This window comes from Vulpes lagopus, chromosome 7 (assembly GCF_018345385.1).
Source record: "Vulpes lagopus strain Blue_001 chromosome 7, ASM1834538v1, whole genome shotgun sequence".
Taxonomy (NCBI): domain Eukaryota; kingdom Metazoa; phylum Chordata; class Mammalia; order Carnivora; family Canidae; genus Vulpes; species Vulpes lagopus.
In genome coordinates this window covers 82,862,283-82,889,604 of record NC_054830.1, presented here as the reverse complement: position 1 = coordinate 82,889,604, position 27,322 = coordinate 82,862,283, and the positions used below count along the sequence as shown (strand labels likewise).

Below are 27,322 nucleotides of genomic sequence, written 5' to 3'. Positions count from 1 at the left end.
GTATGTAAGCTGTAGGTATTCTGATGACTCTCAAATAAATCATATCTTCAGCCCAACCCTCTGCTTGGAAGTTCAGACCCTCATATTGAACTGCATGCCAAATTCCTCGCCTGGATCCAGATGTAACATATCCAAAATGGGTCTCATTTATTTCTCCCAAAAGTTCTTCCTTCTGTGTGCCCCAATTGCCGAGTCAGAAGCCTGGGAGTCATTCTTAACTCCCCCTACCCTCAACCGCCATCCTTATAGCCAATGGTTACCAAATTCTTTCTTCTCTACTTCTTAAAGAGAAGGCCTCATTTATGACCTACCTATTAAAAGAATAAACCGACTGTTCTCCTACTTCTGATCTCATCCTAGATAAATCTTATGTGGATATTAGAATTATGTGGTTCTCAATCTGCTCTTCATCTATAACTTCTATTCACTGAATGAAAACATTGGACTTGGGAAGAGTGAACCCAGCTGCAGTGAGGAGTGCCAAGTGTCAGGCTGATTTCTTTTTTCAATATTTGTGTTGAACAGATGAGACTTTTTTCAAAGTATAATCATCTTGAATTATGTATCTTCAAGCTGCTTTAAGCAGAAAAGTAAAAGAAATAAATGTGTAAATGTTCAGGAGAAGATTGGGCCATGAAAATAATCACAGTGAAATCATTTGGTGGGACTATGCCAGGTTCTTATAATAAGAATAAATCTCATCCGTTCTCTCTGAAATGGAGGGACTTGAGATCCTAAACTACAGAGTTCCGTCTTTGTGCTCTAAGTAAGACATGAAGATAAACTAGAGGACAACAATGTGCCTTCCACCCCCTCAGCAGTCATTCTGACACACATGGGTAGATAGTCACCCTACCACTCAGAGCCCTACTCTGGGTCTTCATGATGCATTTTCCAGAACCATCTGGAAGGTGTTTTGGAAGAGAAAGATCTATAGAGAACTTCAATGTTTATGAAATATTTCAAATTAATCAGACTCAAATTGTTATATCAGAAAAATTAAAAGAGGAGCAGAAATGAACTAAATACCATCCAAGATTCATTTCAGCTCAAAATTCTGTAATCTCCTGAAGTCACTGGTTTTTAACTTTGGTGACAGTGGAGGTGGGGTAGATGCTGCAAATTCCTTTGAGAATTTGAAAATATTATGAACAGTGGGAAAAAAATGGATTCTCTTTTCTGGAAGATATTCTCTGTCTCTGTCTCTGTCTCTCTCTGTCTCTCTCTCTCACACACACACACACACTGCTTTATGTATGATTTCAGAAGTTTCATACCATTCCAGTTTAAGACCTCCTTTCTATCTCTGGCCACTGATTAAGCATGAATTTGAATATGATTGAAAGATTTTCTTTTGTAATCAGACAAATTTAAGATTTCTACCTCAAAGTACCCAGCCTCTCAAAACTGGTCTTCTTCCATTTCTTTTTTTTTTTAAAGGTTTTATTTATTTAGCCATAAGAGACACAGAGAGAAAGGGGCAGAGACATAGAAAGAGAAGCAGGCTCCTCACAGGGAGCCCGATGCGGGCAGGACTTGATCTCCAGACCAGAATCACACCCTGAGCCAAAGGCAGACACTCAACCACTGAGCCACCCAGGTGTCCCGGTCTTCTTCTATTTATTTTTTTAATATTTTATTTATTTATTCATGAGAGACACAGAGAGAGAGAGAGAGAGAGAGAGAGAGAGAGAGAGGCAGAGACACAGGCAGAGGGAAAAGCAGGCTCCAAGTAGGGAGCCTGACATGGGATTTGATCCTGGGACTCCAGGATTACGCCCTGGGCTGAAGGTAGGCACTAAACCACTAAGACACCCAGGGATCCCCCTCTTCTTCTATTTCTTGAGGACTCTTGCAATGGATTTCCCTGGGGTACCCAACTCTCAGCTCAGCAGAGAATACTGTTCTTAAGGCAGTGTGTCTTAGACAAGAACCTTTGAGGGATTTGATCCTTCTCCTATCTTCATGCCCATCCCCATAAGTCTGGCTACCTCATGGCACTGATTGGCTTTCCTTTCCAGTTAGACCCTAAGGCTATGATCAGATTTAGAAACTAGATCAGAAGTGAGATGTTGGAGGTTAAAGGGGTTTGAGCTGCTCTTTTCCTAGAGAGACAAGAAAAAATTGATTTTGTATACCACGGGTTTGAGTAAGAGATAGGTGCCTGGATAAAGGGAGAATTGGTGCCATTAAAATGAAGCTTTTAAGAGTTTTGGAGGTGCTGGCAGTTGGACTGTGTGAGTAAGACCATAGAACTGGAGCTTGTATCAGGAGGTGAACACTGGGGTTAAACATGTCTCACACTTATATGTTCTCAGTACTCAGATCACTGCACATCTCTGAAAATGGGGGAGAGTATTTGGTATCTGAGGAAGCATTATTCTCACTGCTTTATTATCACCATTGCTATGTGCACTCTAATCTTTCTGTTACTAATTCCCACTCTGGTTTCCCCACATCCTTCAGTTTCTGGGAATTTCTCTCTGCATGATTTCCTAATGGCTGTTTATTTACCACTTGCATTTCCCTACCATTCAAAAGCTTTTTCAAGGATTTCAACAAATACTCACAATTTCAGCTGACTCCCTTTTAATTCCAAGCCATGAGAAAATATTTTGCATGTCATAACAGCTAGATAAACACAAGTTGCAATTTCTCCAACTGATGAGAAAGTCCAATTTTGTTTCATGTTATTTCTGCAGAATTATAGAAAACAAAATGTTGGCAAAGTTCCATGAGGAAAAATAAGAATTTCAGCAGTTTCACCTAATTCCATCCTAATTCCATTACATCATTTCCCAAATTCACCAGTTGTCAGACCATATTGCAAAATGTCACCAGCAATTTCACTATTTCATATATTATGAAGAAGAGAATTTTGTTGGGTGCCTAGAGAGAAAGCAGAAGAGGAACTTGTACAAGAGAAGTGTCACATACGATCATGTGTACACTTGCCTCCTACAAATTCTGATAGGTACAGAGAAGACCTTGACAAAGTGTTTCTGTTCATAATGCTTATTTTTTAAAAAGAACAAAAACTGCTAACTTTAGTTTATATCATTGAGCTACCACATGTGTTTGGTATATTATGTAGAATACAATACCCATGAATTAGACACTTCTTGTGGATCTCAAGAGTAGGACCTATCAGCTTGGAGCTCCCTACCACACACACACACAAGCACACGCACACATTCTCTTCCACTGGTTCATTTCAGGGCATTCTTTATGTTTCACCAGATTGGATAAGTGATTATAAACCCAATGTGGGTGGAGAAGAGACTCCACAACTGAGGATGTGGTGCCAACCTGTTTTGAAAAGAGGAGGAACAGTGAGAAATTAGCAAGCATAAGTTTTCAACAAAAACTATACCTTTCTCTTCCTGCTCTAATCCCCACAGCACTGAAGACTAAACAATTATTTTTGTATGTAAGCAGTGAAGCCATATAAGGGTTAAGAACACAGAATGCCTGGATTTGACTCCTTAATCCAACAGTTACTACCTATTACTATCTCACAGATGTCAGATAAATCATTTCATTTCTTTTTGCCTCAGTTTCCCCACTGTTAAAAGGGAGAATACTACTACTAATAATGATATCTGAGGAATAAATAATATGTATAAGAAATAAATGAGTTAAATGGGTGGCACCTTGTGTCTAGCACACAGTATGCACTATACAATTACTTACTATTCTTGTCTCATATGTTTAAACTATTTTACTGGGATAGGATAAGGTTTTGAATTATAATCACTGTCTTTTACAACTATACTTCATTCTATTCTGTGGCTCCTTCCCCTTTCGCTCAATGGACCACCACTGTCGAGGGGAAAATACAGTAGGGATGATCTGCCAGCTTTCTCCCCCTAATGCCTGAGAAAGGAATAAAAAGCTTCTCTGTTCTGATGTTAGAGGAAAGAGTTAGAAGGGAAACAAAAGAGAAGAGTCTGGTGATGGTATCTGAGGAGGGTCCTTGGGCTCTGACATGCTCCATTCCCCTAAGACTTGCTATAAATGAAGAAACAGTAGAACCCCCAAACAAGAATGAGGATCTTAGAGAACAGATCTCTGCCCTGCATCCCAACTGGACTGAGAAGTGCCAGCTTCACAAAACATTCTACCACAGTGTGGCAGTAGTTCAGCAGAGGTGGTTGCAGATGGTGTTGAAACAAGGAAGACCTAAAATATCCCCAGTGGGTTTGTCACTGATAAGAAAGGTATAGGAGTAATAAACCTCCCCTGGGTCCCAGAGAAGTGTGGAGAAATTTCACTGGGAAAACGAGAAAGTCAAATTAAGGGGATATTACAGTCCTGACGCATGGACACCACAGTGGAAGTGGAGACAATTTAATGGCTAGAGGTCAGTTAGGAACTTAGTGTTCCAGGAGGTGCCTGTGTGGCAGGATAGCGGTGCCTGAGCATAAAGGGAAGCTTTGTACCAACAGTGTGGAAAGGTGCCAATAATCAAGTGTTTGATTCTCTTCTCAACGATGCTGTGATGCTACATAAGGTCCCTGTACCTTAGATGCCAATTCTGGGCTTAAGGGTGGAATCAGGGAGGACAAAATCCTGGGTTAACTCAAGTAAAAACCTGAAATGAACAGTTTTACCTGAAAGTAATCAAATTGCCTGCCAGATAGTAAAATGGGGCTTGAAGTAGAAGGATAATTTGTGTTGCAGAAAAACAAAAAGCATAAGGACTGAAAATTGATACTTGCTAACTTATCAGAGAATGGAAATGGCTAGGACTCATGTTCTAGATACTCCGTAAATTGAGTAACCAATGCCCCAGATTCCAAGATGACACTGGAAATTCTGCTTAGGCAGTCTTGGGTTTTGCCACTTTCTTTCTGAAAGAAGCCCCCGGTGTTGATGGGCTGCCAGAAATGGCAGAAAAATAACAAAGTGAGACATCATAGTAACAGAGGAAGTAAGTGTATGCTATTTATATGAAATTAAGGAGAGGCTATATTGGATACGCTGCAACTAAGGAAAAAGGCAGACAGCCTGGTAGCTAGAGCCCTGAATTTGGGTCAGAGGTCCTAACTTCAAATCCCAAACTTCCCCTTTTACTTAGCTGTGTAATTCTGGGCAAGCAGTTTAGCCCCTCAGAACCTCAGGCTCCTCATCTAAAAGTTTCTCTCCAGATCACCATGAAATAGAAGCAGATATGGAAAGTACTTTTAGGGACACCTGGGTGGCTCAGCATTGAGTGTCTGCCTTCCACTCAGGGTATGATCCTGGAGTTCCAGGATCAAGTTCCACATCGGGCTATCTGCAGGGACCCTGCTTCTCTCTCTGCCTATGTCTCTCATGAATAAATAATATAATAAATCTTTTTTTAAAAAAAGTACTTTCATATAGCCAGACTCATGTAGGTGCTCACTGAGTATCTGCTAAAGAAAAAAAGCCCTTCCTCCAACTCCTTTATTTCTAAACCTTTGTGGATTCTTCCTCCAGGTTTATACCTGTTTACCACATGTGCTTCCATCTCTGGCTGGGGTCTTGCCCTGAATAGATAGATGACCCAAGAACCATGATGCTGCTTCACATGAACTTGATTTTTATTTGCTCTTTAGATTCTAGTAGCCCTGCTCCTTAACCCTGAGCCCCCAACACTGCCAACCGCCCCCTACACCACACACACTCATTCTTCACACCTTCCTCACCAACCATGCCAGTGAGGTACCAGGTTGCCAGAGGTGAAATTCATCCTATGTGGCTGCAGCCACTGCAGATGTCTCACCCCAGAGACATCTTATAACCAAAAGGGGAGAGACTACCTAAGATGAACAGACAGGTTCAGCTTTATACTTAAGCCAGAGCAAAATTGCACAGCAACATCCCATTGCCTAATTTAAGTGTTGTTCTAGGACCTGGTGCTTGAAGGGGACTCTGTGGAAGAAGCAGAGACAATGAACTCCACTCACCATAACAGAAGAACCTTGGAAAGGAAGTAGTGCCTTTAAAACGGAGGCTCTTTGCAAAAAGACCCTGAGGCTGGTAGAAGGGAAAAAGGGGATGCACAGGGAAAGAACCAGAGATTGAGAGGGGCCCTAGAGGGTTTACCAGTGGGAAGCCTCAGTGCTTCCCTGACAGCTTGATGTATTTCAGTGCCAGAATTGCTGACCATACCCTTTCTGTTTAAGTTAGCACATTTTGTTGGCTTCCTGTAGGCGTTGAGTTATTCTTTCCTAGCTCCCCATCTGTATTCACTTTATTCCCTCTAATACACTTATGTCTGGGTCTACATTCTTAACAATGAATTCAAAATGTCCTGTTGTCAGGGCTTTCAGGGAAGAAAAAAAGGAAACAAACAATCAAATGACTACGAAGAAGCAGTGAGGGCAGCTGGAATTGCAACGGGAGGGAAGGCGAAATTCGAGCTGCACTCCATGAGACCTGGAAAACTTCATCAGCTTTTCCAGTTACTCTCCAGCCTCCATATCCCCAAGGACCTCATTGTCCCTAAAGAAAGCCATTAGTGTGCAGACTAATGAGACCCTTCAGTCACTGGAACAGGAGAGACACAGTGGGGAGTCTGGTCTTTTTCTGCACACTTCGCAAGAGGCTTCTGGAAATACCTGGTCCTCTTCTTCCCCCAGTCCCTACCACCTTAACCCAAGCTCCAGTCAGGGCAGGGCCGGCTGCTTCAACCTTGGCTGCCTGAGGCCTTCTGCTAGAAGAAACAGCTCCAAGGAATCAGAAGATTCTATCGGGGGGACCTGAGCCACCATCTGGGACTCTTGCTTCCATCCAGGGGACACTGTGTCACAGTTTCATCCTTGACAATGGCTTTGGGGTCTTCTTGGAAATGAAAAAGAGATTGTCATGAAAACTTAGGTAAAGACACTAATAGGCATCCACTCTTTGCTTTGGAAATAAGGAATTACTCTCAGTTATGGTGGTGGGGAAGTACACTATCATGGCAGCCCTTATGTAAACATGAATTCACTTTCATAGATGAAATTCATTCAGTTGCTACTCACATTTCCTCTGATGGAAAACACTTAGTGCTAGGAGTAACTCAGTCCTGTATGCAGAGAAGCTGTGTAGCAGCCCCTCATCTCTCTGGAACTTCAATGCCCAGCAAGGATCATATGGCACCATGTGGCCATTTCCTCTCATGATAGCACCAGACCATCTCTGCCTCCACAGAGCAGGCACCATGAGTTCTAGCCAGTACTTTGTAAGTCTCAGGAGTAAAGGCATTCATCCAGTGATGCTGTGATTCCAGAGTGACTATCTCACAATTCTGGGCAAGGCATGGTGACTTGCAACTTTAGTCTCTGCAGGAGCAACTTGCTCAATTATAGTTTTTATTGTGGTTAATCAATGAGGATTCAGGGCTTGTTTATAGCCTCTGTGAGCTGAGATAGCGAGTCTCTCCCTGAAGAGGCATCCACCCTTGGCTGAAGATTAGCTCCTGGACTGGTGTGGATGCTCCTAGGTAAGCATGTGCCTACAGCCAGGCTTTTGGAGTGAAGCCCAACTCCTCTGTTTTTCTCTTTGCCCCAAATCACAGCACAGGCTTAAAAACAACAACCAAAAAAAAGAGGTTTAGACTACACAGCACAGGTGGACATGCACATGCTGCAGATAGCATACAGAAATCAAGGGCCTGCTAGGCTATTTCAGCTACACTCATGTCCCCCAAAGAGGGAGAGCACCATTCTGAGCTTCACCAGCAAGGAAGAACTCAGGCAGCCAGCTCTCCAGCTTGCCAGGAACTCTGCAAACTGCTCCAGTGTATCACCTTGTCAAGAACAATGCTTGCCCCCTCTACCTTTGGGAGCATCGTTTGCTTGTTTCCCTGAGGTTACCTGTCACAGAGCATACCTTTATCTCAGAGGAGGGAAACCTGCCGAGTGTACCCACCCAGAATGCACAGTGTCTTTTTTTTCCACCCACAGTTCCTTTCCTCTGGAGGCCTAGGAAAAACCTCCTCTGCTGCTATCTGATGTTGACAGCAGCTTCGTACACCAGGTTCTTCCATTCCAAGGTGGGTTTAACACTTTTCCTGGCACAGACAAAAGGAGTCTGAATGTAGTCAATCAGAGTTATATTACACTTCATTTGTTTCTGCATTAATTCATTCATTAAATGTTGGAGGATTCCTACTTAGAAGCAGAACAGGGGTGGTAAGACTACAGATTCAGAAATTTTTGGAACTTGGCTTTTGCACTTAAATTAGGTGCCGGAAGAAATGAGAGCACCATGTATCAGCCTAAAGCTGGGTGCCTCTCTCCCTTCAGCTCAGTTCTGCACACACCAGTGTTTCCTGGGCCCTCTTTTTATATTGAGCCTTAGCCAAAATCTACCCCTTTTCTACTTTCCAGGAATTATATTGGGATTCACAAGGGAGAGAGGCCCTTGTGTTCATAAGTAAATAAACTTACAGGTTGTGCTTGAAAAGTGACTCAAGGGTATATATTTAAAGCCAAGGAAATGACAGCAAACATAGATATAATACACATCTGAAGAAATTCAGATACACATTTGGAAAGAATAGGAGTCATTGCATTCCTTCAGAAGAAGGATAGGGATATGGCACTAAGGCAGTTAAAATACTACATAAAATACTACAGATACTTGGAATCATTGAGTTTCTAACTTTTAGAACACATGACATAGAGTTCTTCCAAATCTCGGAGCTTTGGTTTCCTCATTATAGCATTTCTTTGGGGAGAGACACAGATCTGGGCTTGGGATTAGGCTCTAGCTGACTGCAATAATGATACTGAGCAAAAAGAGAGCAAGACCCTACCACCAAGGGGCCCTGGAAAGGCAAATGCTCAAAACAGAAGTATGGATGTCTGCCAGGACACTTGACCCTGTCTGTGCATCAGAATTGCTGGAGACCCTGTGAAAAAAACCAGTCATGCCTGAGAGGCACTCAGTCTTCTGAATCTAAATCTTAAGCTTGGTTACCACCTCTACTGCTAGGACTTGCTGAAAGCCCTCCATATAACATAACTCCCTTGCCTGTGTACCTGTACATACTTCCCTGGTAGTTTTTTTTTTTAAGATTTTATTTATTTATTCATGAAAGACACAGAGAGAAAGGCAGAGACATAGGCAGAGGGAGAAGCAGGCTTCAGGCAGGGAGCCCGATGTGGGACTCAATCCTGAGACTGTAGATCACGCCCTGAGCCAGGGGCAGGTGCTCAACCACTGAGCAACCCAGGCGTCCCCCCTGGTAGGTTTTTATCACACCCCTCCTTACCCATTCGTTCACTAGCATTCCAGGTCCCACTGGACTCTGAGCCTGGTAAGTCACAGAAATGCCTATCATGGTTAGAAGGCTTCCCACCCCCTAGAAAATGGTTTGATATTCAAAATTAAAGTTAATAATTGAGTCTTTACATTAATGATTGAAATCAAATGTGATATTTCCTTTTTAATTGGGATCTAGGCATCTCATTTATCACTCCAGAATTTAGAAGGAAATTTCCTTAAGACTGTTGTTATATACTCTGAGACAGAGTCTTTAGTCTAAGCAGTGACCATGGCCTAAATCTTTTTCAGCAGCAGGACTGAGAGGTGAGCCCGGGGAAGGGGAGAGCTGTCAGGCTCTGACTTTCTCTCTTGGCCAGTGACTCATTTGCAGCTGCTACATGACAAGGGGACCCAGAGAGTAGATGGGACACTGTGAGTGTCACCCAATTACCAATTTTCACATTTCAGAAAGACCTAGAAATAGGAAAACAGACTATGATAAGCCCTCAAACCACATCACATCTGCTCTTTCTATATAGTTTATTTTCAATTGGCAATGTCATCAGCTGTGTCACCCAGCAGTGACATATACTATTTCTCCTCAAAACCCCTCTAGTAGCAAATGTCCCACAGGGTCACCTTCAGTCAGCTGAGTCAGAATCACAGAATTCTGGAAATGGAAACCTGATAGAGATCATCCCAATAACAGGGGAACTGTCAATATTTCTTGGGTATCTACATGGGCCAGCCACTTCACATATTTTATTTCATTTAATCCTGACGTGAATCCTGACATGTAAGTTTCATTGTTCTCATATTTTAGATGAAAACACGGCTTGGGAAGGTGAAGTGATCTGTGCAAGGTTACATATCTCATGACTCAGATCCATGTAACCTAAAAGCCCCCATTTCTTTTTTTTTTAATAAATTTATTTTTAATTGGTGTTCAATTTGCCAACATGTAGAATAACACCCAGTGCTCATCCCATCAAGTGCCCCCCTCGGTGCCCATCACCCACTCACCCCCACCCCCCGCCCACCTCCCCTTCCACCACCCCTAGTTCATTTCCCAGAGTTAGGAGTCTCTCATGTTCTGTCTCCCTTTCTGATATTTCCCAATCATTTTTTCTCCTTTCCCCTTTAGTCCCTTTCACTATTTTTTATATTCCCCAAATGAATGAGACCATATAATGTTTGTCCTTTTCCAATTGACTTATTTCACTCAGCATAATACCCTCCAGTTCCATCCACATCGAAGCAAATGGTGGGTATTTGTCGTTTCTAATTGCTGAGTAATATTCCATTGTATACATAAACCACATCTTCTTTATCCATTCATCTTTCGATGGACACTGAGGCTCCTTCCACAGTTTAGCTATTGTGGACATTGCTGCTATAAACATCGGGGTGCAGGTGTCCCAGCGTTTCATTGCATCTGTATCTTTGGGGTAAGTCCCCAGCAGTGCAATTTCTGGGTCATAGGACAGATCTATTTTTAACTCTTTGAGGAACCTCCACACAGTTTTCCAGAGTGGCTGCACCAGTTCACATTCCCACCAACAGTGCAAGAGGGTTCCCCTTTTTCCATATCCTCTCCAATATTCGTGGTTTCCTGCCTTGTTAATTTTCCCCATTCTCACTGGTGTGAGAATTTCCCAGCCAGGAGGAAGATACCCAAAGATTTTAAAGCAGAGCCATAAACCCAAACAGAATTTAGGAATGGCTCCCTCAAGTGGAAGATGGGGGGATGGCTTGTCATTAAAGAGCAAAGAGTAGTGACTCCATTTTGTGAGGAGGCTCAATTTCAATGTCCACCACTAAAGGAATATAAATCCTATAAGGCCATGAGTTCCCAAGACCCTATTCACCTGAGATGCTCTCAGGAGGTTTCCAAAGCTACCCAGTGTACAGATAAGAATCTACACAGAATGAATAAGCAGTGGCAAGCCCTACCTTCCCCAAACTCCCCAATGCACACACACATACACACATCACTTCTTGTCTTTATCCCTCCCACCTCCAGATCTTAATGAACCTAAGTCCCAGGTATCTTTTTCAAAGAAACACACAGAATCATATTTGAAGTGGCTGCAATCATTAAGGGCCTGATTTTAAGGGTAGGCCAGGCTATACTCTGTTGAGGATTGAATTCCCCTAGAGAAGTTTATCAATGGATTCTAAAAAGAATGAAAGGAAGGGCTTCAGCCAGACCATTGACCCAGTAGAGCTGGGCACAACTGCCTGGCATCCTGATTTAGTTGAAGTTAATAGGCTTAACCAAGAAAAATCACTGAATAAGGCAAAAAAGAGCATCGCCTGGTTGGATTGAAAAGGAGAGCTGACTCAAAGGAAAGAGTATTGGCATCGCATCTCCAGACACACTGCAGTCAGTCTGTGCCATGCTCAGCTCCCCAAACACATATGCTCCTCCACCCCACTGACCCGCTGGTCTTTGCAATTCCCTTTGACTGGGAGGCTCTCCTCTCCACTCATTGCCTAATTCCTACTTACTCATTAGGCCTCAGCTTCAATGCCACTTCTTCCAGGAAGATTTCCATGATTCACTTCAGCCTAGCAGTTTCTTGTTTACTCCCATAAAACCCCATATTTCCCCCACCCTAGTGCTTATCAGACTACATTGTAATTGTCTATGTACTTGTCTGTGAATGGCACAAGAGTATGAATGCTCAAAGACAATGCCCAACGCATCATTAAGTACTCTATGAATGCCTTCTCAATGAATGAATGAATAAATGAATGAATGAATGTTAAAGATACATTACAAGTCCCCAAGGATGCCCACTGGGCCACAGGAATACACTTTTCTGGCAACCAGCCACTTTGAGAGCCCACAGCAGTAAGAGGCTGCTTTGGAAAGGACTGAAAAAGGAGAGGAGCCCAACCTCACATGTGCACTGAGGACATCTGAAACAGAAAAGGTCTTTGCACTGGAGACAATCTGATGGGGGAAACTATTAGGGACACAATAAGGAGGACAGATTGCTTTGGTACAAAGCTGAAATGAAGACAAATGTGAAAACCAAATTAAGTGAGCAATGCCTTTGCTTACATACTAATCTTACTTCCCTAGAGTGTCTCACTAGAGAAAAATTTTAGAAGGAAATATTCATGAGAACTTTGATACTATAATATGCTGTTCATCTGTAAAATAATTGAGAGTCAATAAAACTCTTTCATATATATCATTTTATTTCATTTTACTCATGCATCAAATATTTTGGTGCATGATGCACTAACATCTATTATTGGGCTAGTTGGGAAGGTTCAAAGATAACTCCCTCTAAGGAGCTTGGATTCACACAGAGGAGGTAACTGATAACTGTAATTCAAGGCAGATAGAGACAAGAGCTGGGCAAGCCAGGATTATTTCTGTTGTAAGTGACTTAATCTGATTTAGCTAACAAAGGAAACATATGTCTTACATAACGAAAATTCCCAGGGATGTATTTCTCCAGGTTAAGCTTTATCCACGGGATTGAATAATATATACCAGGCCCCTCTCTCAATCTCTTGTCTTTGCCTTATGCTAGGCTAGCATCACTCTCATGCTCCATCACGGTAGCCATTCACAGTTTCTGGTTCAAATCTTTAAAGGTCCAATTTGACTTGATAGTAGAGCTTCTCTTCTCCCACAGGTTTTAATGAAAATTGGGGAGCTGATTATCCTGGGCCTGAGTAATGATCATACACTCTCTCATGAGCCAATCACTGAGCCATGGATTGGAATTAGCTGACTGATAACCCAAGGCAATATGCTGCTCTTCCAAGCAGGTGTGGAGCCACACCCACTCAAACCACATGGGCTGAAAGGAGAATGAGTCTTGAGTAGCCAAGAGTCATTAACCACAGTCTGATTAAATGCTTGAGGCTTAATTCTCACAACAGATTTGTGTTTTCTCCCATTTTACAAACAAGAAAAAATGAGGCTAGTAAGAACAAGAATAAGAGTAGGATCTGGTCTTTTGACTTAGTTCTGTGCTGCCTCCATTTGTGTTTGTTGCAATTTGGGATGTGACAGTATTTCTTTGGTTGAGACATTATAAAACATTCACAAGCATTGCAAAACATTTCACATCCATGGCTCTAATACCAGTGACACCTGCTTCCCATGATTGTGACAACTAAAATTGCTCACACACATTTTCAAAGATCCCCTTGAGGGGCAGCACTTGCCTCACTTGAGAAAAACTGAATGCTACCCAACTGAACCTTATTATCAGGAGTTTCATCCTTCTCAAAGTTCCTAAATGTGAGCTTTAACATTGGGTTTCAGAGATAGATTGAACTTTTGATTGGATATCCCTTAAAGACCCTCTATCCAACACTGCAGGCTGTCAGTTCTAGTGTAGAGGAGAAGGTATGAGTGAGCATGGCAGAGAAGAAGATGAGCACAGAATGTACTCCTGGAAGGTGAGTATAAAGGAAGGATTGGAGGTGGTAGGTCTCAGTTTCTGATTATTGCTCATCTGCTTCAGATACTAAAACCACAGAATCAACACATTTTATGGTCAGGATTCAAGCTGTTTCTTAGGGAAGATGGTATTATCCTCCCTTACTTGAGTAAGATAAGAAAGTATGAGAGGCAGAGTGTTCAATTCTGGACATTACTCACTATGAAAGATACTGCCAAATTGGTGTGCAGTCCGATAGAGCAAATAGAATAGGTGGGAATTTGAAACCAGCTCTTGACATGAAGAACACCTCAAGGAACAGGTAAAATTACACCTGGGAAAACACTCAAAATCTGGCAAGAAAATTGGCCTTCTGAGATACTGAAGACAATCATCCAGGATTGTCTTATCATCCAGTAATCCCATAGACTGGGATTACTCTATATAGTCCAAATAGGCAGAACCAGGTGTGATCGAGAAACAGAAAACACTTGAGCAGAGTGAGTCATCTGGTTAGGTAGTAAGTTCCCCACTGCTGGAGTATCCAGCATCCAGAGATGGTGAAGTGGATTTGAAGCCTAGCCTTTTAAATGTTCTCAAACAACACAAAATAGATGAAGTTTTAGTGCCTCACACACTGCTAAGAGACTACATTAGAGCATGTCGGTTTTAACGTATGCTCAGTTTCTCCTAGAATAACTGTAGGGTAATCCCCCTTCTCCCCTATCCAAAAATCCTATCAGAACATGAGTGTGAGAAACATTGTAGGATAAATTTTAATCTGTTCTAATTCACAAAAGAAAAAAGGACATCTTTAACAAACTTTCATACTTTATTGATAACACAATACTTTTATCCAAACAAGTAATCACTTGGTAACTATGGGCCTCAGGGGTTGCACCAGATGATCTCTAAGGTTTGTCCAACAAAAGTTGAGTCTAAACTTAGGGTTAGAGTGCCTACAGGGTGTTCAGTAATTTACTCACAGGACTTCTGGCAGGTATGGCATGTACTACCATGCTTCTGACTATCTCATGGGCAAGAAAAGGCCCATAAACTACAAAGGTTAAAGTGACTTTACACATCACCCTAGAACTGCCTAGAGAAGTGGTGGCAAGTTTTAGAAAGCAATTGTGACCTCTCTATGTCACTCCTTTGTCTTAAGAAGTACCAGTTGAGACAGCTTTCTTTGTAAAGGGTCATCTCTGTGCATTAGCTGAGCTCTGAGATATAAAAGACATTTGGCATTACCAGCCTCTAGCAATGAAGCCATTTTAAATCAGAAATGTTATGAGATTGTGGGATGCCAGATCAGATATTGCAGAGGCTGGAAAACTCCCATCTCACCTGAAAATGCCATTGTAAGAACCTTTCCCAATCTTTGATCTTTGAAGCTACTGGAGCCGAGTTAGCTGGCCATTATATATTTTCATGACATCAAGTCCTTATGAATGAAAACACTATTCGATTTTGTACAATAGGACTTGGCATAATTCTAGGTCACCGCTTTAGTGAAATTACAAAAATTGATGTTTCTGGGGGATATCAGGAGCTTTAGAGATTATTGGAATCAATACAGAAATGTGGAAAAGTGGGACTTATTTTTTTTATCAAGAGGCTGTACCTTATTGTTTCTGGTTCTCATTAACAAACAAATGAATAGGGCAGCCTGGTTGGCTCAGTGGTTTAGCACCTGCCTTCAGCCCAGGTGTAATCCTGGGGGCCCAGGATCAAGTCTCACATCGGGCTCCCTGCATGGAGCCTGCTTCTCCCTCTGCCTGTGTCTCTGCCTCTCTCTGTGTCTCTCATGAATAAATAAAATTTTTTAAAAAAGAAACAAATGAATACCTTACTGCCACCACTGCCCCACACCTCAGGATTCTACAGTCAACCCTTTCTCCCTTCTTTTCTCTTTCTACACTTCTCCTTGGAGTATCAGATGTCCATTCATGATGATAATTATCACTAAAATCTACACCATCAATCCACATTTTGGTGCTGAATTTCAGATCTGTATATCCAACTACTAACCAGTCATCTTCAGAAGTCTGGATGTTCTCAAGCCAGAATTCGTCATTTGACATCTCCTGACCCCCCCCTCCTTCTTGCTTCCCCTAACCCCCACTTCCCTTACCAACACACCAGTTTTCCTCCATGTACTTCTAGTCTTAGCTGGTGGTATCACCATTGGCCTGTCAGAAACATCGTCCCACTGGACTTCTTTTTCTTCATCACTGAGGTCTCAGCAACCCTCACCCACAGTATTTCTCTGATTGGAATCTTGGCCTCTAGTTAAAAAACCTCTGTGTGATCTTTCTAAAACACTAATCTGATCATGTCAGCCTCCACCCATCCCCACCTTCACCTCCCTCCATCCCCCCCCACCCTCACCCCCATCCCCACAAAATGCTTCCAGCTTTCCTCATCCCCTCTGGAGAAATATCCAGGAGGGATCTAACCCTTGTATTTTCTCCCATTACCTCTGCATTTAATCCATGTTTTAGATTTACCCATCTATAATCATCTCCATATTGCATACTAGTTCTTGCCACTGTATCTTTGCTTTTATTTCCTCTGCCTGATTCTTTTCCTACTTCATCCATCTGGTAAATTCTTGTTTGTGCTTTAAAACCCACTGGTGTGCCACCTCTTCCTGGAAGTCTTTCCTGACTCTCCTTTTCCTTTCTGTTTCTTCATCTTACACCTGCAATCTCTATTCTGATCCCTCTATTGTCACTTGAAATCCCCTAGTAAGCCATGACCTTCTTGAGAGCATGGATTGTGCTTTAGCTTTCCCTGCCTGTTTGGTTCTGGGTACCGAGCCTGGCAAACACTAGAAGCAAATGACTCTTTGTGAATGTAAAGGAGGTGTCCTCATTAGACTCTAAAGGGGAGATAAGAGGAGAGATTTTTTTTTTTTTTAACCATCAACAATGTTTCTTGTCCTTTAAAGATGGATGTTTAGATTCACCCCCCAGGGCACACTATTCCTTCATTTCTGGAAAACTTTAATGATCCTTTATGAAAAAGTAAAGCTATATCCTCAACTGCAATGAAGAGCTTCTGGAGATAGTGAGAATCTAAATTGCTCCACATGAAACTGTAAGTAGTAGTCTTTAGTGATGATAGAGAGGCATCCCTAAGATTACCATGCTAAGATACTGATAATGGACTGAGAGTGAGAATGAAATGAGGTGTTTCCCTGAGCGTCAGTGGAGTAGGGATCTGAATCAGATAGGCAGGAACTTGGCAAGAACACTCATTCTGTGGGGATGCAAACTGGTTTAGTAAGGTCACAGGCTGGTGGTAAGAGGAAGGATAACCAAGAAGGGGTCTCTGTGGGAAAGCATGGCCAAAGGATTTGAGAAAGACAACTGTGGTGTGCAGTTTTAAGGCATCCCTAACTCCCTCCATCATTCCCTCCATCACCCTATTCTCCAGTAAAGTTTTATAAAATATCACCGCCCCATCTTAGCTGAACTCTGGGGAATACAGCAGCCGATGTCCACTGTCACAGAATAAACACAAAGACCCCCAAAATAATCTAAAATGGAGGCAGAGTATATTACCCATCCGGCAAAGAAGAATCATATTCCTTTTTTTTTTTTTTTTTTTTAAGAATCATATTCCTTAAGAAAAGTCAGGGAGTCTCCTGCAAGCTAAAAGTGAAAGGGACAGACATAATACTGAGAAAGGGAAGTTTTTTTGTTCTTGTTTTTCAAATTTCTGATTATTTCAGAAGTGGGTTGGAAAGTCTCTCTTGAGATTAGTTACTGTTCTGGTTTAGTTATTGAGGCACAGGTATGGTTCTAAAAACAGGTTGAGAATGGGCTGCAAGCCCTGGTTGTGCAGGGGTTTAGCGCCGCCTGCAGCCCAGGGCGTTATCCTGGAGACCCCGGATCAAGACCCACGTCAGGCTCTCTGTATGGTGCCTGCTTCTCCCTCTGCCTGTGTCTCTGCCTCTCTCTCTCTCTCTCTCTCTCTCTCTGTCTGGGTCTCTATGAATAAATAAATAAATAAAATCTTAAAAAAAAATAATGGGCTGCAATTAGGCTCTTAGGGGTCTCAGCATCACTTAGTAGGCAAGTTTGAATAGGTGTGCTTGAGACTTGGTAAAACCTTTATTCAATGTTTTTGTTGGAGTAAAACAGTACATAGATAGTTTATAAGAGTCTTGTTTTCACACAGAAAGTGGCCATAGTTCAAGGTCAGATGTCTGTCCAAGGTAACAAGCAACAACCAGGGTGAATTTTGAAATGTTTTGGTGTTCCTGAGAAATTCCTAAGGCACCCTGGAGAGGCTTACTAGGTAGGACATGAGGGGCTCAGATGATGGATATTTGGCTATTAAAGGAGAAAAACTTCTGAACTTGGAGCAACTAGGGCTACCAGGGTTTCTATCACTCCCAAAATAAAATCACCTTTAAATTCAGTCCCTCTCAACAGTTAGCAATATTGGCTCTTACCTTTGTATCAGTTAACTCTCCCACATCAGAGTTAAAGGTGGGAAACTGGATCTGTTCTGTACAAAGACAATCATGTTTTGAGTAACACACCAAAAAACCTACAGATGCTGATTTTGTCGACTTAAGCAATGCTAGGCTTCCACAGTCTTTTAAAGAAATGTTATCATTTCCTACCCACGAAAAATTACCAGAGGAATTGTTCATTTTTTTCCCCAACACAATTGAAATCGTACATGGTAGGGAAGTTTTTAATTAGTCTGTTCTGAGCAGGAACTGTGTGTGCTCACTGCAGTAGGAGCCTAATAAATTACTTCATAATCTCAACCAGAGGCTTTGTGTTGAAAAATACTCATTAGTTTGCACCAGCAGCCAGCAGCTTCCTGTGAAAGGTCTGAGAAACACATTGCAATAGGTGTAGAGCAAGTTGCTTGAGCAGAACTTCTGGGGCAGTGAAAACAAACAGGCCTGCTTGGTGAGGGAAGCCATGCGGATCTGAGGTTTGGTGTCTGGGGACAAAAGAATTTCTAGAAATTGCATTCCAGCCCCTTCTGCCCAATCCACACTTTCCTTCTTCTTCCACCCCTGCAAAAAGGCTTGCTTGCTTTTCAGATCTTCCCAATATTTGTGTGTGTGTGTGCGTGTGTGTGTGTGTGTGTGTGTGTGTGTGTATAGAAATCAAATGCTTAGAAATTACTCATCCCAGGCTAGTAAGGCAATGCATATACTGTTCAGTTGAGATACATTCATACTTACCAATACACAATCACACAGATAGATAACATCAGTAGGCAAAATGTTATTAGCCCAGCTGGTAAGAACAGTTCCTTTCAAGGGCAGCATAAGATTAGATATGTTAGTAAGTCACTTGGAGGAAAGATTGAGACCCCAAGAAGCATGTTCTTATAATAAAGGATGTTCCCTAAATTGCTTTCTAAGGAGAGAGGGTCTTGCTGATCTCAGGTGGCTTGGTAAAGAAGTCTGGGTGATTGCTGGGGTAGAACTGTTCTGTAAAATAAAGAGGTGAGAATTTGAAACTGGGGGTGGAGGGTTCAGGGAGAAAACCAAGAAAGCCAGTCTTTGTAAACAAGAAAGGAGAAAAGGAAAAATGTACCTCTTAGCAGAGCAGGAGAGGTAAACGTCTCAAAGAGATTTTGAAGTTATTTGCTGTGGCATATACATGATAAACTCCTCCCTCCATTTGCCCTAGAAAACAGTTTCCCAGAAGCAGACCCTCAGGCTAGGATTTCTGTGCAAGGGGCTTATTAAGGAGGTGCTCCTAATGGAGACCAAGAAGGAAGCAGGAAAAACAAGATAGAGAAGAGGGAAAAGCCAAGCTAAAATACAATCCAGGCAAAACTCGTCAGCCTGATCCCACAGGGGAACTCTGAAGTATAAGTAAAGCTCAGCGTTGTCCCCACTGGTGGTAAGGGAGCTGGGCTCTTACATTACTGCACCTGTCAGTCTTGGTCAAGGGCCAGGTGGAGGAAGAGGATCAATTCGCAAACACTTCTGGCTCTGTTATGGAGGACAGTGTTCACTGAGGAAGGGTTGTACAAGGTGTTGCATGCAAGAAGGCAGAGGAGTAGGGAAGGCAGAGCACAAAATAGTAAAAGGGGATATGAGATCTGATAGAGCACTGAGAATGTCCACTACATAAATCTATAGTAAAGTCTACATTTGCTCACCACTGATTGTGTATGAGTCTGTTCTTCACAATAATTAAAAAAAACAACAACACATTCAGGTCAAAAAATCTTTAAGGAGTAAAAGCAGAGACTCTCCTTGTAGGTGCAGAGAATGAGGAACATCTGACATCTAGGTCCGTAGGCTTTTGGAAGCAGCCTCATAGTTGCATCCAAATATATTATGTATCCTCATGAAGCTATGCTGCTGATGCTAGATTGAGATGGAATTCCTATTATCAAAATGCGATCTATATATGGGAAGTATGTGTATTCACATCTCTAATCATTTCTGCTAGTAAAATGTCCATGGCTTCTGTTTGCCCACCTAACACAGTCCAACTCCAGCCTCAGGCTCCAGTTTTATCTCAGCCAAACTCCTGCCATGAGCTGCTCCTCATCCATACTCAACACTGTCCTTGCACAGTAGCCACAACTAAACCTTCACATGCACCAGACACTGAGCCAAGAGGGGTTATGGGTGTCACTTCATCATAACAATAACTCCACGCCTTAGTGTTAATTTATTTCACAAGTGAGACAATGGCAGCTTGATGAGGTAAAGTCCAAGTTCTCTAAATGGGTAAGGGATGGGGCTGCATTTGGATTTAGGACCTGGCAACTGAAAAGCCAATGCTTTTAGCTGCCATGCTCCGTTCTCCATGGACATTGTCTCCCCTTGGTGGGGGGGGATGGGGTAACTGGGTGACAGGCACTGAGGGGGGCACTTGACAGGATGAGCACTGGGTGTTATACTATATGTTGGCAAATCGAACTCCAATAAAAAAGTATTAAAAAAATAATAATAAAGCCCTTTCCCGACTTCAGGATTTTGATGTCCTACCATCTTCCAAGTGCCAATTCCAAGGCTATATCCTTCACAAAACCTTTTAAGTTAGGCAGAATTCTTGGAGGGAAGGGATAGAAATCCAATATATAAGAAAGAAAAATTACTGGCTTGAGAATTTGGGAAAAATACTGGTGTGGTCTACATGTTCAAAGAGATTGCCATAGGAACCAGGGCCCTCCTGGGTTGATAAATGGATAATGAGAGAGAAAGAAGTATCTCATATTGCTGAAGTTACTGGGCTGGGAGTGGGGGGGTATAAGTGAACAATAGAGGTAGAAAGAAGACTCTAGCTGCATTAAGTTCCTATTAAGCCCTGGTTCCTAGAGCAATCTCCTTGAAATCTCAGAGTCCAAGGGAATGGATTATTGTGATTAGTGAGGCCATGGACACCAATCAGACTGTTACATGAGGAAGGGGGTGGGAAAAAACCACTCTGGCCAGTTCATAGCAATTGCTCATACAATTCATTATACCATCTATGAAGATCTAGACAGAATTACTCTGTTCCACTTTCTCTGGCATAAAACAACCATTTTATCATGCTCACAGACTCTATGGGCCAGGAATTTGGATAAGACACAGCACGGATGGCTTGTCCATTCCACCATGTCTCAGGCGTTGAAAGACTTGAAGCCAGAGGTTGTATTCATCTAAAGGTTCATATACTCATTCACATGAGTGGCAGTTGAAGTTGGCATTCAGCTTGGGACTCAGTTCCTTTCCACATGGCCTCTCCATGTGGTCCCTCTGTGTGAGATGGTTTGGGTTTTCTCACAGCAAGGTGGCTGAGTTCTAAAGTTGAACATCCTGTGACAGAAAGCCAGGTGGGAACTATACTGCCTTTTCTAACTTAGCTTCAACCTGCCGCATTGAATTTGTTGGAGCCTCACAAGCTTGCCCATATTCAAGGGAGTGAGATAGAGGTCCATCCCTGATAAAGAATAGCAAAATTCTGGAAAAGATTGCGGGATCAGAAATATTGCTGTAGACATTTTTGGAAAATACAGATTGTCACACATTTTTCCCTGTGAATTCTCTTTATACTTGTCATACCTTTGCTAAATTATTGTGAGCTCTGTGAGATATTCATCTTTGCATTTCTATCCAGTGCCTTGAACAAGACCTTATACACACTAGGTCTTCAAAATATGTTGATTGGCTAAATATCTCTAATCTAATGGAATCATCATTTTTCTACCAACTGTGTGACTGTGAGAAATTTATGCTGCATCTCTAAGACTTGGTTTACAAACTGAGAAAGCTTAACTAAAGTTGTGGCTTCTAAAATTCTAGTTTAGCAACAAATTACTAGTCATTTTCTTCAACCTGGTGCCCTATGGGTGGTAATACAAATCAATACAACCACTAAAAGAAACAATATGTAGATTCTTCAAAAAATTAAAAGTAGAACTACCATATGATCCAGCAATCCCACTTTGGGTATATATATCCAATGGAAGTGATGGCAAGATCTTGAAGAGATACCTGCATTCCCATGTCCACTGTAGCTCTGATCAAAATACCCAAGATATGGAAATAACCTAAGGGCATGTTAACAGACGAGTGGATAAAGAAGATGTTGTATGTGTATGCAGTGAATTATTATTGAACCAAGAGAAAGAAGGAAATTCTGCCTTTTGTGACAATATGGATGACACTTAAAAGCATCATGCTCATAAAGTAAGTCAGAGAAAAATAAATACTGTATGGCATCATTTATATATGGAATCTATAAAAGCCTACCTAATAGAAACTGAGACTGCAGCAGTGGTTACCAGGGGCTAAGGAAGAGGGAAAGGATAGTGGGGGAACTGGGTAGATATTGGTCAAAGAGCACAAACTTCCAGTTATAAGATAAATTCTATGGATCTAATACACAACATGGTGATTATAGTTAATAATACTATATTATATACTTGGAAATTGCTAAGATAATAGATCTTAAATGTTTTCACCACCATAAAAAAATGGTAATGATGTGATATGATGGAGGTCTTGGTTAAAACTATGGTGGTAATCATTTGCAACATGTAAGGAAATCAACACATGGTACACCTTTGATTTACACAATGTTATATGCCAATTATATTTCAATAAAGCTGGTTGAGGGAGGACCAGAAATGCTCTTTTTAAAGCACGTGTAAGAGGACTGGAGAACTGCCCACTTCTCTCCCCTCCCCCTGGCTGCCATGGCTAACCCTGAGATGGTACCACAGGGCTAGTGGTCATCTTCTATTCTTAATCTTCTAGAATCTCTTCTGATAACAGAATCTACTTCTTTTCTGAAGAACCTCAACTTCCTCTCCACCATCACTCTCCCAGTCCACTTGGTTCACACAGAACTGAATCTAGTCCCCAGCTCTAAAGATGGGAATGTGACCCAGACCTGCCAAGCAGAGTCACCAAGATTGGTTTGAAAATGAGCACATGACCCATTCAGGGTCACTGAGATGAATTCTAAGATTTGTTACTGAAAATATCAGGAAGGAAGATGTTCTTTGTTCTGGGGCTGCTCAACCAGTAGAATAAAAGCCTAATACTGCTGTTGGCCATCTTTGCTGCTTTAAGGGAGAGAATCTGACTGACAATGAAGCTCTAAAACAGAGGGAAGATGAACTAAGAGACTAGTAATTTGTTGCAAAACCTGGTGCTTTTTAGATCTTCTATTAAGACTCCGGGAATATCTCTGAATTTTTTGCACTTTATAGGGGGCCATTTATAGGTCTACATCAAGAACATGGAACCACATCAAAACCACAGATGAATCTCACAATTTAATCAGTATTGACCACTGCAGGATCTGACGTCTTTTGGCAAAGGATGTTATTCCAGCCTATCTCAGGACTCAAAAGAGTCTTGGTGTTGAGTCAAGTTGGATACTTTGCCTCTGCACGATACTGTCTCTATTCATTTTCTGGTACTTATTTCAAAGATATTTCATAACACAGGAGGATTACCACATCGAAGATTTCTAAATGGTTTTTAAATAGGAAACCCTACTCTTTCTGTGCTTTTCTTAAGTCACCTTTGTACCTTTTCTATTTGCAAATGGTATTGCGGAAACATCTGTGTTTTAAGCTGAGTCCCTATCACTTGCAGAAATTCCTCTCTCCTTTTTCTCTGGTGTCTCATCCTGCCTGGAGTGAGATTCAGTTATGTCATAGTTGTTTTCAGGAAGGCAAACAGTGCTGCCAGAGGCTCAGGATTATAACTTTCCCATATAGAACAATATCGTTTTTAGAACAATTGCCCTTAGAAATATATACCTCAAAGTGAACATGAGGAGGTAGTGATGAGGCAAGAGAGGGGTCTGGAGGCTCAGCCTCAGGGGCCTGCTATTGAGGCCCCTCTTGAGGCTCATGAAAAGGGACTAGGCAGGGCCCAGCACAAACTAGGTACTTAATAAGTGCCAAGTGAATGAATGAATCAGTGACTAGAAGGGTGGCATAGAACATGCAATTTCACCCATTTCAGTGAATTCACATAGGAGTCCAATCGTGGAAGAGGTAGAAACGATATCTGATCACCTATCATCCCTGTGGGAATAAACTTGATACAAAAATAATTTCCTAAAGATTATTTTCCTAGATTCTTAGCTTACTGATGCTTAGCATCAAGGAACATCAAAAATCGGAAAGGACCTTATATGCAAAAATTCTCTTTTAAATATCTACAATTGGGGCAGCCCAAGGGGCCCCATGGTTTAGTGCCACCTTCAGCCTGGGGTGTGATCCTGGAGACCCGGGATGGAGTCCCACGCCAGGCTCCCTGCATGGAGCCTGCTTCTCCCTCTGCCTGTGTCTCTGCCTCTCTTTCTCTCTCTCTCTCTCTCTTTCTCTCTCTCTCTCTGTGTCTCTCATGAATAAGTAAATAAAATCTTTAAAAAATATATCTACAATTGGCCCTGAGGTTCTCCAAACTGAGTTTTTCTGAACATATTTTGGAATATTAAGAGGTGTTATTTGGAGAAAGAAATACAAGTTTTGAAGCAACATGGTAAACAGAAGTAAATAGGCATCTTTACTGCTGGGTTTTCATAGTCATTTTGGGGAGGACAGGTGATAAACAGTATTTGTTTATCATTAATACAGTAGAAGTCTGCATCTTCCCTCCCCTCCAGCACATCTTGTCTCTCTCATAGTCTTTATTGGCTATTGTTTATCATAAATCTTTAAGAGGCAATATAGCGGACAATGTTTATCAAACTTTTAAACACCGAATCCCCCCCCTTTTTTTTTAGTTTTTCCTATTACTATTACAAGGGTCTTTGTTTTTGTTTTTTGTTGTTGTTGTTGTTGTTGTTGTTGTTTCATTCTTTTTTTAAGATTTATTTATTTATTTATTCATGATAGACAGAGAGAGAGAGAGAGAGAGAGAGAGAGAGAGGCAGAGACACTGGAAGAAGGAGAAGCAGGCTCTATGCCAGGGGCCCAACATGGGACTAGATCCCGGGACTCCAGGATCACGCCCTGGGCCAAAGGCAGGCGCTAAACCGCTGAGCCACCCAGGGATCCCCCTTACAAGGGTCTTTGATACATGCTTTTGGAAAGGCTGCCCTAGAACAAAGTTTCAAGTTCCAATTGAATTTCTTTTTATTTTTCCTATGGATATATTCAGCACAAGGAAAAAATCATTCTCATCCCCTTCTTTTTCAAGCTCTTTCCTTCCTAATAATGTAGTTCTAAGACCATATTAAAGTATCTTGGTTCTCCCTAAATTATTTAATGAAATATGAATAAAAATACCAAGTTTTTTAATTAGTAAAGATGATTCTAATGTCCAGATGAAAGAACAAACAAGAACAGTGAGATAAAGAAGGAATAGGGGTTATCACCATCAGATGTCAAAACATATTATAAAGATATAATAATTAAAACTGTGTTAATACTGGCACATAACTACATCGACAGACAACAGTGAAAGAATAGAAAGCCCAGAAATGCCCCAAATATGTACAGGCACCTGAAGTCAGTGGGAAAAAAGTGAGCACTGCAATTTTTAGAATTGGAATGCTGACTAGCCATTAAGACAAAAATAAAATCAGATCTATATTTAACATCTTATGCCAGAATAAGTTCCAAATGTTCTTAATAAACAAAAGATTTAAGTGTAATAAATGAAATCACAAAGTACTGAAAAAATTATAGAGGAATTGTTTTTATGATCTTAAAGTGGGAAAGATCAAACCGTAATAAAAACACAAAAGCCATAAAAGAAATAAATGAAAAATTTGACTACAAAAAAAAAAAAAGTCAAAGGTTCTACATGGCCAAACCCAACATCAACAAAGCCAACAAACTTTGAAAAAAAGTTTGCAACTCACGTCACAGAGGAAGGGTCAATTCCCTATTAGAGACAAGCTCCTAGGATCAATAAGAAAAAAGACTGACTAAAACTGCCATAGAAAAAGTAAACAAGGATATGATCACTCCATAGGGAAGGAAATACACATCTCTTAAAACATCAGAAAATACAATCAACTTCATTCATAATAAGAGAGATTCAATATAAACTATAATGAGCTATCATTTTTCATAGTATGTATAGTAAACTCTGTGTAGAGAAAAATGCTAGAGGGGGTAATATGCTAAGTTCTGTTATATACATGAAATACATCTGCAGATTTGTCTGAGAAAATCTTAACACTCTTGCTTGTAGGGAAACTTGGTAGTTGAGACACAAGAGAGAAGGGAGACCTCACTGTCTTTTCTTTTGTGGCTTTAGAATTTTGAATCATTAATGACTTTGAAACATATGGAAAAATAAAGAAATAGATCTAAGAAAATCTACTTTTATTCCCTTTCTACTATGCCAGTTGGCTCAGCTATGGCTAGACTTTGCCACTGCCCTCCTCTTGTTTCCAAGGGTCCTTTAAGAACTGCAAGAGCTGCTCAAAGTCTTCATGACACCCAGGGCTGGTTTCACAGCTCATGAAATGAAAGTTGTCCTCATAACATTGCCACATGATTTCAGAACACATTTCAATGTGATGTTTCTGACAGAGCAGCTGTGGCTTCACTTAGCAGAATATTTGAGCATTTTAGTCTAAATAGAGCAGTTGGATTCCTAGAATAAAAGGTGGTAAAGGGATGGAAGTATGAAAATATGGAAAGGGACTGATTTTCTAGATGGCACATATTAAATTTCAGAACTGTAAATTTTATTCTTACATTATTATTCTGATTAGATTTTACAACATAAGTGATATTCATCTCAACTCAAATGCATAGATATACATGTTTTGCTTTTTATCTCTTAACTTTTACCTGATAAAATCTGATTATTTTCCTCACAGCAGTTGCTGAAGAGTTGTAGGATGTTAGAGCTACAAGAAACCAGAAACATATTTTAATGGTGTTGTTTGGCATAAATAATCTACTTGCTAGGTATCAAGGGAATATCAGGAGACTTCTCTCCTTCTGTATTTGAACCCATTTCCCATTTCTCATAGGATTCAATACAATAGTTCATTTCAGACTCTGAAAAGACATGTGGGGTCATGATAGCTTCTATTAACATATATTAAGCTTGCCTGGGAGGGCGATAAGGAGAACTAAGGGGAGACTCAGAATAGCAGAGACCAAACTGGTTTAGGTAATAAAATGAAAGCCTACCAGCATCATGGGAGCAAGCAATTCAAACTTGGTTCAAATAAACAAAAGTTACAAAGATTTATATAGATTACGCCTCC

The 27,322-nt window shown here is 41.2% G+C and overlaps 1 long non-coding RNA gene across 1 annotated transcript in view; it reads right to left on the bottom strand.

Moving 5' to 3' along the window:
• LOC121495908 overlaps nt 1–26,958 on the bottom strand; it is a 46,489-nt gene extending 19,531 nt beyond the window's left edge. Inside the window, exons 1-2 of the long non-coding RNA XR_005989067.1 lie at nt 26,898–26,958; nt 2,571–2,696 (exon numbers count right to left, since the gene is read on the bottom strand). This is a non-coding gene — a long non-coding RNA (uncharacterized LOC121495908). The remainder of the gene's footprint in view (nt 1–2,570; nt 2,697–26,897) is intronic.
• Nucleotides 26,959–27,322: the final 364 nt, after the last annotated feature.